Source organism: Calypte anna, chromosome 4 (assembly GCF_003957555.1).
Source record: "Calypte anna isolate BGI_N300 chromosome 4, bCalAnn1_v1.p, whole genome shotgun sequence".
Lineage (NCBI taxonomy): Eukaryota > Metazoa > Chordata > Aves > Apodiformes > Trochilidae > Calypte > Calypte anna.
In genome coordinates, this window is record NC_044247.1 from 2,145,956 (window position 1) to 2,158,790 (window position 12,835).

The following is a 12,835-nucleotide window of genomic DNA, read 5'->3' on the forward strand; positions in this document are numbered from 1 at the left end:
CTGGGAACCACGGGGGGAGTGGATCAAGGGTTGGACTTGATGATCTCTGAGGTCCCTTCCAACCCAGCCCATTCTATGATTCTATGATTCTGGTATCAGATAATTCTACAGACAAACAGAAGAGGATCTAGCACCTTTGTGCAGTAATGGTGCACGGCACTAATCTGTATGTCAGCTTGCTTTGTGCACCTCCCAGCTCTAGATGACAAGCTGAGAGACCGCATCCACTTCTCCCTTGAATAGCACTGAAGTAGTTTGGTCTCTTGGCTTTGTAAACTACCTCCTGCTCCTCTGAGGGAAAAGATATAATTAAAACCCTGAAGCAGAGGGGAAAAATAGGAAAGGAAAGAGGAAAGGAAAAGATTCATTCTTCAACTTGCACTGATAGCCTCTCATGTGACAAGCATTAAGGGACACTTCTGTGCTTTCAACCCATTTTTGATTTGTTATGAAGCTTTTGGCTCTGCTTTGTGTCAGTTAATTAGCTACCAAATTCCAGATGACAACCTGAATAGCTGATTCAGTACATGCACTGATGTTATCTGCTGTAAGCAGAATATCCCTGAAGGATCCTGGACATCCATGCACACATCCATTCCCATGCTCTATGTACAAATGCATGCATTCAAACATACATCTTACAGTTGTAACAAAGACCAGTTAATTCTGCTATCTCTGGAGAGAATGAATTAAATCTCCATAGAGCTCCACTGCACTTGGAAGATAACCAAATATCTACAACTTTTGCCTTTTTAGCTCAGCGTGATGTTGTATTGAAAGCTTCACACCGAGAGATATAATGAGGAATGAACAGCACAGTGATGAGGCTTTAACAGTGTATAAAGTCACTGATTTCTGAGTGAAACTACAATTACTAATTTGAAGCACCAACTAATTAAAACCACAGCTATGTATTTAGCCTCTTGTTATACCTACTGCAGTTTATAATTATGAGGACCTCTTTATCTACTCAATTAAAGTTCTTATGATTCAGGCAGGTTGTGTTTGAACCTGCCAGCCCTGCAGAGAGCACAGGAAAGCGTGTCTGTTGCCTGAAAACTCCCTGTATCCTTACACTCATATACTTGGTTTTGTACAGGAAAGGAAGGGAATAAAAGGAAGACTAATGCTACAATGAGATCCCTAAATAAATATACAAAAAAATTAGTAATTGGTTTCAGCAATTCAAGATCACTCAAGCTTGGATTCAATCAAGTTCGAGTAGGGCTTCTAAAGGCACCTCTAGGCTGAGCTGGATGATTTCCATTCACATTTTATTGAAAAGATACCACATTTTAGTTAGTTAGATGTAATATCTACTGATGTAGTGACATCATTGGTATCAAAGTCAAGTTCCAGAACTTGGAACATAACAACATATTACATATGTGTTATGTATATATGTTATAACAACATATAACAAGAGTATTTTTGCAGAAGCTGTAGTACTATTTGCTGGTTTTTTAAGGGAAACAGAAGGGTAATTGTTGTAAGCAAGTCACTTGGTTGTATTATACATGATCATATTGCTGACACAATAGTGCAAACCACCACCAACCTGTTCACTAAAAGGTGAAGGGAGACCTGAGTCTCCCTTCCTTTCATGTCCTAAATGAAGCTTAAAATACACAGGTAAGGGAGTAAGCAGATGCAAACTCTTTCCCAAACTGGTATTAAAAGATGAGGACACGGTTGATTCCATCTCTCCCTACAATTCTTCTGGAGCAGGACTGTCTTAGACCAGGAGCAGTAGGAATACACTATATTCACCCCTCTTTTACAAGGTCTTTCCAGTGTAATCAGGATTCTATATCCAAAGTAATCTTTGCTTATGGGAGCAGTCCTATCCCAGGCAGTGCCAGCATTCACTTATGAAAGAATTCTTCATGAAAGTCAGAGCAGCATTTCACAGCTCCCAGTGGCAACCTTGGCCTGGAGTTTCAGTGTGATATCCTGGGTCTATTCAAATCAACCTGAACCTGGTCAATGAGCACAGGTTACACAACACATCTCACTTTTCATGTGAGGTTCCAGCACTTTGTTATCTAAAAGGTGACCCTGATCTCAAGCACGCAGAGTATTTAGGGAACCAAGTGAGACATTATGCCATATCCTATCAGAGAAAAAGCAGCAAAGGTTCTAAAAGCATTTATACACCCTTTGTGACACATCAAAAACTGCAAAGTCAAAAAATTATGAAAACAGCAGTAATTAAAAATAGCATAATCATTTTAAAAGGCATTAAGTATTTACAATGTTAAAAGCACAGGTTGAAAAAAAGATTTTCTAATGCATCACACTGTGATATCTTCTTTAGTGTTTGAGTTTATGAAAATATCTATTCAATACACCCAAGAGGTGAGGAAAAAAGTGCCTGTCATGTGCATCAAACTGAGCATCCATCTCACAATACAAGCAAAGCCCTAAGTGAATTGCACCCTCTGCATCAGCCCAAACCTTGCTCTCACATATCCTCTAGTGACAGGGAAAAAAATGAAAACAAAAATTAAAGGTTCATTTTTAACTTTCCACTCACACAGTCACGTCACAGCCTTAAGTGTACAAAGTACCTATCAACAAGGAAGTGGTTGTTCATCTTGTCAGGTCAATTACTTGGCTTATTCCTCTGCAAATGTACTTTTGTTATGGAAATGTTTGACAGGGAGCTGATTGTGGCTACAGAAAGTCAAATATTATAAGATCATGCACAGATTAAGATAACAACTTCTCTGGGTTCCTTGTAATCCAAAGAGGGATGCTGATTAGATCTAAGGCTGCAGTGCACAGAGAACCTAATGGGATGGTCTCCAGAAACTCTTAATGCAGCCACTGTGCAATCTCTGGGACTTATGTTTAATATTTAGCTTAACTAATGTTCTGTGAAATACAGATATGTGATTAGTGGAGAAGGTAGCAGTGAAAGCTATAGTCAGATACCATGAGGAGCAGCAGAGTTCAGTCTGTCTCATCAGCATGACAAATATTTCATGATTTCTCTAAAGAGAGAAGTGTATGAAATCACAAATGCAGACTTCTGCAAACATTTTTAGAAAGAGATTTAGAAGCAAACAGCTGCAGTCCTTGATACTCTCTGTATCCAAGAGGACGAGTTCCCTAGACACAGATATTACATGACAAAATAGTTTAAATACTGAAGCTTTATTGTTTTACCACTTATTAGACTAATACTTGGATTTCAGTAGGAAAGCCCATACACAAAAATGAGAATATCAGAAATGGTGAGCAGGAAGAATGCTATCAGAGCACATGAGAACATTGATCTATAAATGAACTGGAAGCTAAAAATGCAGATCTGAAGGTAAGGGATGGAAGTCAGGTATGCAATGTCTACAAAAAGGAGAGCTACAAGTAGTATAAAATTTGGGGCATTGAAAGGGACAGTGCAGACATCTGTGGTAAAAGTGAGGGGATGTGGTGCAAAAGATCTGAAGGGGAAAAAATGAAACTTTTAGGATACAATGCAACAGAGCAAGAGGTTAGAGGGAAGAAATGAAGGAAAGTTGAAAAAAGAAGATCAACAGCTAAAGGGTAGGATCTAGCATTTGGGGTTTCTTTTCAAAGACCTGCTAAGTAAAGAAGTAGTCTCCCAAAGCACAGAAGACTAGGCAAGGCAGACAAGAGCCTGAAAGACAGGAGAAAGAGTAGAAGGAAAGAGTCAGATCAAAGATGTTTGAAGGAGTAGTCACTGTGATACCAAGAAGAAGCAGAAGAAAAGAAAAAATTATCAAACACCTAACGTTGCAGAAGAACGTGCATGAATGAGAACAGAACACTGCTCTGCTGATTCAGGCAAAACAACAAAAGCCCATCAGGGAAAGAATCAATAAAAAAACCTGGAGAAGAGAGGCTGTATGGTAGTGACAGACTACAGCCACAAGGATAAATGAAAAACAATCAAGAAAACCAGCATTTATTCACCGGTTAGGGAGGAAATAGGTGCTGTTATCAACAACATATCTGAAGTCCCCCAAAAGTACATTATAATCACATTAAATATCTCCCTGCACTAGCTCCACTTCTCTTAAAATACTGGATATGTCTAAAGGATGAAAGGAGTTCTCCAACTGAAATGGTTGTCATTAGTGGAAACAAGAAATAAACCCAAGCTTCTAAACTAAGACACAGAAGATATAAAATTATTTAAATCTGAGAACTGAGAACTCCTTTCCCAAGTTTATTACCTCATATCCCTGCACAAGGTATTAAACATCCCCAGTCAAAAACCACTCCTGAACTTACTTACATGAGAAACCCAACTCATTTGTTTTTCAACACCAAGGCAATTCTTTGTATATGTAAGAAAAAATGTAAGGCAAAAAGCATTTCACCTGATAAACTAGGTAAAAGAATCCTAGAAAATATATTAAATGGGATTCACCTCTACATAACTCTAGATTTATCACACCATAATTCTATCCATCTCATGTAAAAGCAGAGTACCACAATACTGTACAAGCAAAAGAGACAGACTTCCTTTATATATTCCTATTTTTCCAGTATATACTCTACTACTTCAATGTATTTATTCCAAACACAAAAAACCAAAACCAAACCAACCAACCAAACTAAAAACCATCAAACCAGCCTCGGGTCTTGAATTTCACTGATGGGCTTAAGTTCAGCAAATGAGAGGAACTTCAAAACATGATCTTGAAGCAGAAATATGGCCAACAACATATATTCTCCACTCATCTGAATTTCTTGTTGCACTTCATGATAACCACCATAAGCAGAACCATACTTATTACAGCCTAATTCCTCTTCCTCTGTTTATCACCACTGAAGTTGCATCTTCATCCTGGTAATTTTACTATTTGACAGAGACCCAATCAATCCATGATAGAACTGCTTAACTTCTTATCATGTTTCCTATTTAATATTTACTTTAATGGTGTGTTCTTCATAGCATGAATAGTTACTGGAAGCACAGATCATATCATCACTGCACCTCAAGACAAATAATTTATTTTAAAATATAGAATATTCTGCCTTTGATGTTCAACAGTTCTTTAGAGAAACACTTGGGATGGTCACTGGTTATCTGTCCACATGAGCTAAATCTCTTAGCAATTTGCATTAAAAACAATGTCATTCCTGTTGCACATTTGAGAGAGAATACAGAAGATTAAAGCCTCTGAACAAAATAACACCCAAGAGACCCCTGGGCAATTTATGGAAATCTAAGCTACGTGGCTAAGGGTTTGGTTTATACTTGTCATATTCTTCATTCTTTTTTGTTGTTCTCCCTCCCCACCAAGTACCTACAAAATGTTATTTTCACTCCATTTTTTTTCAAGTTTTTTTTTTTTTCTTTCTGGTATTACGTGTCCCCAAACCTTCCCTTAATGTGAATTTGGGAGGAATCATTCTGGGGAATGGATGACAGAGATAAGCTCCTGAATAGGAAGCATATAAAGAACAGATGAGGTTTCAAAGGGGAGCATTTATTGTTTCCTGTATCATAGCACATTGTCTTTCACTATGATTAGTTATCAGTCTGAGTTATCAAAAACTGGGATGAAATAAAGTGCTTAGGCAGTTATGCTTCATTGATGTCAGCTAGGGGAGCATGAAAATCTCCATGAACTTGGGTAATTGATGTGTAAATCAGAGCTCAATCACTCTGTAATAGAAATGGTCCCACTGCAAGTCTGGTTGTTGAGCAGCATTGCAAAGGGGTAGAAAAGAGGGAGAAAAACAGAGCCAAAATAAGATTTATTTATTAAAAATTAGAAGAACTGGCAATCTACACATTTTTCTCTTCAAGAGAAAAGTACTGTCAGATATATTTAAATGAAAGCTGCAGACCACTATATTTGGATACCTTTATTTGGCAATAATTAACTGTTTCTGTTTTATTAAAATGCTTGGGGACACTGCTATGGATGTTTAAAAAGCAAATTAAATGAACATGTTCATTCTTTGAAAGGCAACACGTGTAAATGACATCAGTGATTGTAATTTGGTTAACAATGTGTGTTCAAGGTATGTTTTGGAGTCCTATTACAGTCATCTTGTCAGCTCAAATTTGCAGTATGAGAAACAAAAGCAAAACTGAAGGAAAAGGAGGAGGGGGGAAAGAAAGCCAAAGAGATAAATGGTTACAGCCACAGCTCCAAAAGGGAAGCAAAACAATCATCAGAACATCAGGCTTATAAAATAGCTTTCCAAAATGTGGTATTTCTAAGAGTAAACACCTGATACATAAATAAAAGATCCAGTTAAGATAACATTATGGGGTTATTTTTATGTCCTTTTTTTTTTTTTTTTTTTTAACCAGCTTCTCAGAAACACCTGGAACCCAGCTATATATCCAGAGTCTATTTGTACACATGTTACTTGTGAATCATAAAACTGATTCCATGCAAATAATGGTCTTCTGAAAAGTACAGAAAAAGTACAGTACATTTTTCCTTCAACTGGACACCTCAAATTGTGAAAAATTTATTGAGGATGTCAAAGTTTCTTTTTTTACATGTACCATTTTCAATAAGTAAAATGTATTTTGATATATGAAAACATAAATTCCATAATTTAAAGAATTCCATCATTTAAATTCCATAATACATTTAATGTGTATAGATTGCATTCTTACATCTGAGCTGAAAACCATCGTGCAACTCTACTTTCACCTTAACTTTTTTCATATCTATAATCATATTTTTTCTTTAATATTGCTATTGAAAACTTTTCTGGGCACCTGTACAATACTTCCTTTAAAATGGAGTTCAGAGTGATATTTTCTTGAAATAATGGCTATGAAATAATGAAATAATATGAAATAACAGCTCTGATATACAATAGAGAGCTAACAGAAATAAATCTAGCCTGTTAGAAAAATGTTAGAAAAGAGTCATTGATTAACACAACCTTTTGGAGACAGATGAACTAAACTGCTTGAGTATTTTATCACAGAAATGCTTCTGTACTACTCCTACAACTCTAATAAACGTATTTATTTACTAACAGGCACCTCTACTCCCCTAAGCATTCCCACATGCTCTTTATCCACATGTTCTTCAACTTAATATGTGCTGAAGATCAAACCATCATTGGAAAATTAAGGATTCTGTAGGATGATTATTTCATTCATCAATTTTAGATTGAAGGAGAAGTGTACACAGGTCTCTGTGTGCAGTGTACACATACAGACTGATTCAGAGACCCCAGTGAAAAATAGTACTGTAAGCCTTATCTAATTAAATTTTATTGTTAGTTAGGACACTGGTTATCAAAATTATTTTCCAAATAAATTCTTCTCTCACTTAAAATCCTATATAATTTGTTGCTGCAATGTTTTCTTGAAATGAAAGAGATTATAGAAGAAATGTAAGGTGCTCTGACCTCAAGTAAACATGGATCCCATATTCAGTACTGGCATGAAAAATATTGCCTGTCTTGGGCACCAGCAAATTGGAGGAGATGCAATGACTTTGCAGATCCCTGAGACTTTAATGGTCATCAGCTTGGAAAGAACTTGAAATGTTTCAGTCTCCAATTTTGAAGTCTTCTGCCACTAGACCTTTAAAAGCCTCCCAGCAACAAGGTGCCCATTACACACAGCTTAGGAAAGAATAGTAATACTTGGTACTTATTTTTCTTAAAGAGATTCGGGGTCAGCAAGTCAAGGGATTATCAGCATCATTGGCTTCTAGTGAGGACGATAATCTATAACAAATATTGGTCATGTCTTCAGCAAACATATGATGTTTATTTCTCATTTATAAACAGAGCCTAAGGTATGACAAAATAATTTAACCAAAGCAGCACAAAGTTCATCAGCATTGCTGAGGTTTACATCCTAAGGGCATAGTTCAACCTCAACTAATGCTACTGGCAATTTTCCCAGTGAATTCAACGAGGTTTGGATGGGACCTTGCCATTTAATAATGACACAAAAGCCAGGTCTCATAAGACAGCCAACCCTAAGCAGAAGCATCTTGCTGGTATAAAGTAGTTTTTCTGTTATATTCCTCATGATAACAGAATTTTTTTTATCCACTGCCAAGATTTTTAAATGTCTTAAGTACAAACCAGCACATACCAGAGCTACAGAGCTTCTACAGTCATTATACAAAACAGATATTGACTGCATGGATTTCCTGCTTGAAAATGCAAATGAAATAAATTCAGGAATTTCTTAAAAAAAAATAAGCTTTCCAGTCTGCCCCACAGGCCATCATCACAGGTCTAGGCACTGAGAGCAAGGACAGCAAATGCTCCCTATAAAAACAACACTCCCTTATATTTAACTCAAGATGAGAATGTGGTCCTTTTAGAAATATGGCATGTAGATGCCCCTGACAAAAGTCTGAAACATTCCCTGGGATTTGAAAACAAAGAATGAACTCCTAAAAAAACCTATAAAATCATTTTGCTTTTTAGACAGAGAAAAATCCTAACACATTCTTATTTAGACTGGCCAAAACTACAACCTCATGCCTGAAATGACTTGAATTTTTAAGGAGGGTGCAACTCAAAAGGTTATCCCAATACTGCAGCTTCCAGAGCAAACTGTAACTCTTTCCCCAGTTATACTTTGAAAGTGTTTGAAATCTCAGATGTATAACTGATGTCCCAAATGACAGAAATATCACAATAAAGAAACCATGGACATTTAAGGCCAAATTCCCAGAAAATAAGACCAAAGCTCCACTTAAGCCCTCCTGCCTCTGACAATAGCCAACAGCAAATTCCCAGTAAAGTCCCTAGGAACAGAGCAAGGTGCTCCCCAGAACACTGACATTGCCCTGAGACATTTTTGGCTCATGAAGCTGTGTTGAATACAAAGAACCTGGCATTTTTACATCTAGCTCATCTAAAAAGACTTTTCTCCAAAGAATGCTCTCAACAGAAAACTCACTGGCAAGGAGCTTCCCAACTCATCTAAAAATTATCACCTTAACCCAGACTAGGTTTACTACTCATAAGGGTCTGAAAACCTGAGCAATTTAAGAAGATGGTTTGTATTTTATTAAATATGTGAGATGAGAATTCACACCCATTTTTTTGGGTGCACCTACACTTACTGCAGGCAAACACACAGGAAGCTCTTCAGCTATTGGAGAATCTCAGGCACACATCCCACTAAATATTCCATGCAGCTTAAAGACCAGGCAAGTGGATTACTGTCTCCTGAATAGTAGTTATTTACACTCCAAATCCTTTATATTTTTGTCCCTTCTGCTGCCAATGAGCAAGTGAATATCACTTATTTTCATAACATGAACACCATGTTTTGTTTAATAAAAATGCATCCTTTTAAAATTCCCTACAATCAGAAATAGAAATAGAAATATAATACTATGTAACATGCAAATATTAAATTGCAATGCAAGTTGAGTCATATACATTGGAGGTTGGGAAACTCCAGCACAACTTAGTATTTAATAATAAAACAGCCTAATGTAAAAATATGTAAACTACCTTCTATCTTGTTTTAATACTCACTTAACATGAGAAGAAAGCGAATGCAATTTTGTTTAAATATTAAACATTACATTTTCTCTTCTGATTATTAAAGTATTACTAAAGCTAAATTAAAATATATTTGCAACCTCCTTTCTCTGAAGTCTTACAAGTCACTGATACCCCTAATAATTCGTCATCCTAGCTGGCTTGTTTGGGGGATCTCAAAGCTCTTTACAAACCAGAGCAAGTCATACCTTATCACACCTCTGGAAAGCAGCAACTGCTGTCAGGGAAACAACTCAGAAAATGAAAGTTATAGGAGGCTGCTGATGATTATTCAAGCAGTAAGAGATGGCTGTGGGAAGAAAACTGAGGGGTCTGGACTCTCACGTGTTAAACTTCATTCATTGTAAACCAGCTGTAACCTGCAACTATTCATCTACCACTGAACTCTGGGATGACAACCATCAAGTTGAAATTTAAGACTATCTAGCAATACCATCCACCAAGGAGGAATTATCTTTATGTGCGTTTCCAGAACATTGGGTCAGACAGAGAGCCAAGTTTTCTCCTGCTGAATGTCACTGGGAGAGGTCAGCAAGGATGTTCTTATTACATTTGCTGGAAGGATGGAGTGTATCAAATGATTTAATTTTGTCTAGTGCCCCACTTAGTTTGACAAACTGATACTGCACAGGGCATGATGTCATTAGGTGATTAAAATACAAGAGCACTCAGCTTTCTACCTCCCTTCATACCAAGAGCCTGCAAGTGCTCCTGCAGCAGGCTGGAAACTGGGAAAAGTTGGGGCTGCAGAGGCAATATGGTCCCAGGAACACAAAACACCAACCTCCTCTCACCAGGAACTTCCATCCTGACCAGAAATAAGCCCAAAACCACACTGACCTTCAAGCATCACATCCACAATCCTCTGACCTCAGCAGCAAAAGGACTCTGAGTTAAGCTGTATTGACAGCAAAGTGGTACAATCACGAAAGTTTGATGTGCTTCCAGTTTTCAGATGGCATTGCCTTTGAAAATAACTAATGTTGAGCTCTCCTGATTATTCTAAATGTATTAAAACCCTCAGTACCCACGATAGGAAATGTGTGTTTTTTCACACACGCTCTGTAATGTGACAGAAATACAAATTTATGTTTTTCTTTCATACAGATACCTAATGGGGTTTGAACAAAATAAAATCAAATCTGCTCATTGCCATGTGGAAATTAATTTTAAAGAACTGTTTATCAATTTTATTCCACTGATAGTAACAGACAGATTTATGAGGCAACTAACTAAATATTTGTTTTTTCACGTTTCAATTCATTATAGTAAATTAACAATTTTCCACTTGAAAGTCTTGCATTGCTACACTGAAAACCTTTAAAAAAAAAAAAAAAGAGTATGTTACTGTCATACTGTCAGTCTAGGAAGGATTCTCTGATTTTTGTAGTGTGGATTATAATCCTTACATTAAACTAAAATACTTTATGTAATTCAACACACACACATGTGCATATCTGTATTACTCCAGAACCTGTCTTTCTTTAAATGCCAGTTTCAAGCAACCAGACTTAAATAAAGAATAATTACAACTCCAAAGCCAATGGAACATCTGTTCAAGCAAACCTTCCTACAGAGGGGATTTTACAGCCCAAATCACAGCCACCTATGGTTAATACAATCTTGAGAAGACAAAACCAATGGCCTTGACAGATCTGGACTCCTGAGCCATAAATGCCAACATCAGACAAGACACCCTGGAAGGACCAAAATGAACAAAGCCTAACATTAAGTTTTTAACACCAAGTAAAAAGTTCCCATATTTCATATCTACCTGTCATTATTTTTATCATTTAAACATTTCAGACAAGGATTTCACCTTCAAGGAGGGTTGCAGCCATGTGCATCTCTTCACCATGGCTGGCCAGGTATTAAAAACATTAAGCAGCACTTTGAAGACAGAACTACTCCTTTATGTTATTTTAACTAGCATTGGGCCAAATTAATATCACTATGGATATACTCTAGAAGTATGAAACCATCTGCTTATCAGACTCCTTAGATTCTTCTATCCTCTGTGTTGGTGTTCTAGAAAGAAATAGTCTTGGCTCCTCCATACCTCAGCCACTCTATCAATTCTGAGGGATCTCAAGTTACTGACAAGTCAACCCATCAAGGATAAACCCTCCAAAGGCCACTGTACCAACTAGATTTCTCACTTCTGCAGAGATTCTGGGCTAAGTATTTCCTTGAATAAAATACAGCTTGCCTACTTTTTAAAAGCATCCTGTTAATTCACTGGATTACAGCACAAGCACATCTGAGCTTTAGTCTAAATAGGATTTTGTGGCCAGATCAGATCTAAAAGATTTAACATTTTACAGGTCTCCATCTCCTAATGCTGACAGAAACCATCAGGCAAAGGGAGAAGATGGGACTGTCCTGCCACACCAAACGATGAGAATTTAAGGTCAGATAAATTGCTCATCTTTTTCCCATTGTTAGTATCTAAAAACTTGCTATCAGCAATAAGAAACAAAGGCTCTCCTGACGTCTATAATTCGGAACAATGTGTGAACACTACTTATGCAGTTAATCACTGTTATCAACATGCGTTCCAAACTGAGAAACTGAGGCAAAATTACTACAGTGCTCATGGCTGAACTAGCAGCAGGAGTAGAACCACATCCCATTGCCCATGGTTTAGTTCTGTTACCCACAACTGAAATAATTTCCCTTTTAAATGGTAAGGAGCTGCTCTTACAGCATCTCTATTTGCACCACCTACCAGAAAATACTCCCTCCACATATTATGTTGTTTGGCCTAAACCTTAGACAGAATGGTATGAGCATTAATACCCTGTTCATTGTGTTTGTCTCTTTCTAGTTGTTATACTGCCACAGCCACCACCTGCAAAGTAAGACTGCAATTTTACCACTCCAGAGGCTAATAATTATCGAATTAATAACACTAACAGATTTTAAAGTACTAAAACTGGCTAATACAGAGGCATTAATTCTTGATAAATGCTCCATACATTAGTATTTAACAAGTTCTTAAATACTGCATAGTGTGTCATCCTATCAATTTACCAGGTTAAAACAGATTAAATATAAGCACAATATCTCAGCATTGTTAAAAATGCAGACAGCAGGTTGGTGCTGCTCTTTATCCTTTCTCCTTTAAAAAAGAAAAAAAAATAATAATTCAGTAAATGAGTGATCTCAGTACAGGGCATTTTCTGGAGAGTAATGGTGGACTGGGACAGATGGCTGTCACTTGGACTTTAGGTTATCAGCTCCCCCCATCTGATCATTAATACCCCAGGAAATGCCTTTTTCTTCAATAGCTTTTGCATAACTAGATCACCAGTGAGAGAAAAAAAAAAAAAAAATC

General features: G+C 37.0%; 1 protein-coding gene across 3 annotated transcripts in view; it reads right to left on the reverse strand.

Moving 5' to 3' along the window:
- Positions 1-12,835, reverse strand: part of AFF2 (AF4/FMR2 family member 2) — a 330,337-nt gene that overhangs the window by 244,340 nt on the left and 73,162 nt on the right. The window lies entirely within an intron of this gene.